Source organism: Lotus japonicus, chromosome 2 (assembly GCF_012489685.1).
Source record: "Lotus japonicus ecotype B-129 chromosome 2, LjGifu_v1.2".
In the NCBI taxonomy this organism is placed as follows: Eukaryota; Viridiplantae; Streptophyta; class Magnoliopsida; order Fabales; family Fabaceae; genus Lotus; species Lotus japonicus.
The window spans coordinates 19,793,154-19,796,130 of NC_080042.1; the positions used below are offsets into that span (position 1 = coordinate 19,793,154).

A 2,977-nucleotide genomic window follows, 5' to 3' on the forward strand; every position below is an offset into this window, starting at 1 on the left:
TGTATTTCACATCGGTGGAATCAAATACCCGATGTGAAAACTACACATTTCACATCGGTTTATGCCGCAACCGATGTGAAAAGTCTGTTTAGTAATTTCTTTTTTAAATCTGTACGTGTATTTCACATCGGTGGAATCAAATACCCGATGTGAAAACTACAAATTTCACATCGGTTTATTCCAAAACCGATGTGAAAAGTCTTTTTTTTTTAAAAAAAAAACAAAACCAGTTATGTTTGGAATCAATTAAAAAGTCATACCTAGCACATTTTCCATTCAGAAATAGCTCATATAATTAGGTCATAACTAATTTAACTTTCCAAAGTTCTAGTTACAGAAAGTGAAGTAGCACACACTGTTAACCTAACATAGAAGGAAATGAGAGAAAGTGGATGAATATTATTTTCATTAGCTAACCCTTCATTAGTACATTGCACTAACTATCTCTCAACCAGTATAACTAGCTCATTCATTACATAATGAATCTGATGCACAAAAACTGCAAGTATAGATATTAGATAAACACATACCCTTAATTTAGACTTTCTACTAAATACATGCTCCAATCTTTTTCCCCATAACGATCTTTTTCACCACCTACATATGGAAGAATATAAGAATAAAGATGAGGGAGAAATAGAGAACTAAATCAACAAACTTCAGCTTTCTCATTTATTTACATTGATCCATTTCAAACTTAACTTTTCTACATAGATGCAGGTTAAACAATTGAAAATTAAAAACAGGAGTTAAATCAGGATGGCTAAAAGAGAATAAAAAATTGAAAAGCAAGAAGCAGCTAACACTGAAATTGTTAAATGACAGAAAAATGAAAAGCCAAATACAAAATGATGTAGGTAAACAGTTAAGGAGTGAGGGATGTGAATTTCTAAAATGACAATTGAGGCCTGCAACAATAAAAAAACTCAGATCATGCTTTTATGGACATGGATGAGGCTCTGTGAATTTTATGAGCAAACGATGATTATGAAACTTTGGTAATCAGAATTAGCAGCATGAAGGAGTGCTTGTTTTTGCAAATAAAAAAAAAAGAGAAAAGATTTGGGTAAATGTGAGACCTCATAAAATAATCTGGCCAGAGACAGTCACCGATGTGGGAGAGGAATCAATATCAATATAGCTAAACGAGTGGCAGTAGAAATAGCTAAACGAATTCCATCAAGTCCAGCTGCAATAGTACTGATAACATAATTTCTATACAAAGAATGCTAAAATTCATGTATCAACTCTCAATTACCAGTGTCTTTGTGAGCATGATTACGAGAAAAAGCTTGAGCATCTCTCAGGCTTCCTATAATCTCCACATCAATGGGTTCTCCAAAGGTTTCTTTTTAAGCCAACGGGTGAGTATATCACATAAACGCTCGAGTATCTTTCAGGCTTCCTAACAGGCAAGCACAACATACACATTACTCTTCTTAACTTTATCAACAAGTATCAAGTACTATATAGAATCAAATATACAGATACATGTCTCAGAAAAGCATAGGGATGCCTTTACACCAGCCTACCCTTCCAGCAACAAATCCAGAATTTGTTCAGATCATACACATGTTTTCCAGCTAAATGAAACTAGCCATGATTCTTAACAGTTCTAGAAATAACTCTCACACACAACTCTTTTCAAATAACCACCACTTTTATCTCTCTTCAAAAAATCATTCTCTAGCTAGGAAAAAAGCAAGGAATTCAAAATGAGCAGTTAAACAAACAAGCAAATTAGAAATTAAGATCACTGAAAATGAATATTACTATCTATCATATATTACAATCTTTACAGAAATCATCAATGAACTTAAAAGGTGATAAAAAAGTACCTTCTTTATTAATGCGGTCCCCTTCTCACTAACATAAATACCATAAAGAAACTTCCTGATATCCTTGTTCTTAACATGGCATTTATGTAACAAAAACAACAAAATAACCAAAATTAAAATCCAAGCAAGACAAAAATTAGACAACAACAAAGTCAGGCATTAGCATGTATCCATAGAATGAAAAAAAACTGTACCTGATTGATAAGGGCACATGACCTAGAAACAAGCTCAATGTCATTTCCATCGAAAACCAACTCATCCTTCACCTTCTCAGATTGCACAATGGAAACTCCATCAAGCATATCCACTTTCCTCACCTAATCGCACAATGACAAAATCCATAGTTCAATTAATCAACAAGAAAAATCAGACTTGAATTACCCAACTAAACGAACAAACGAATGCAAAATTAAATTACTTGAAAAAAAGCACATTATTGACACAAATGCACAGTTCAAAGTTAATAAAAAATAAAAAATGATCAGCACTTAACCAGTTAAACAAGCAAGCAAATGAGAAACTAAGATGACTGAAAATGAACATTGTTATCTGACCCATATACCAATCTTAACGGAAATCATCAAAGGAGTTGAACATAGGGTTTAGGGTGAACGAAAAGTAGAAAGCTATGGATCTTATGCCCTTGTTGTGATTAGTGATGCTAGCATTGATGGGAAAATGGGCATAGATGAGCCTCATCTTGTGGGTACCGAACCAGGCCTCGATCTTGAGCTTCTTCTTGCCGTTCTCATCGGTGATGAGCTGGAAATCCCCACGAGGGCCTTCAACCTTGATGCTCACGCCGTCGGGGATGTCCATGGTCTCCGATGAAAAGATCTTCTTCATTCTCTGATGAAAGGATTTCAAACATAAGGCCAAAATGAAATAGCACAGGTACAAATTGAACTATTATGACTCAGCAGTTTTACCCTACACTAAGTTGTCGAATAATGATTATATTACTATGTATTGCAATCACATGGACATTAAAACACTGAATCGTTCCAATCAACTTCAGCAGGTGTAGCAATGGAAGCCATGGCCTGCAAAATCACCGCATACCCATTACACGCAACACACATAAACAACAAAAGGGAATCGATTTTGCGAGGTGAATGGGAAAAGGGTATTGTTGGATT

At 34.7% G+C, this 2,977-nt stretch overlaps 1 long non-coding RNA gene across 1 annotated transcript; it reads right to left on the reverse strand.

The window, feature by feature from the left end:
- Window positions 1-251: 251 nt before the first annotated feature.
- Window positions 252-1,746, reverse strand: LOC130735289 (uncharacterized). The gene is made up of 3 exons (XR_009018371.1): window positions 1,080-1,746; window positions 531-597; window positions 252-363 (listed from the first exon to the last, which is right to left on the reverse strand). It is a non-coding gene; the product is annotated as an uncharacterized LOC130735289 (long non-coding RNA).
- Window positions 1,747-2,977: the final 1,231 nt, after the last annotated feature.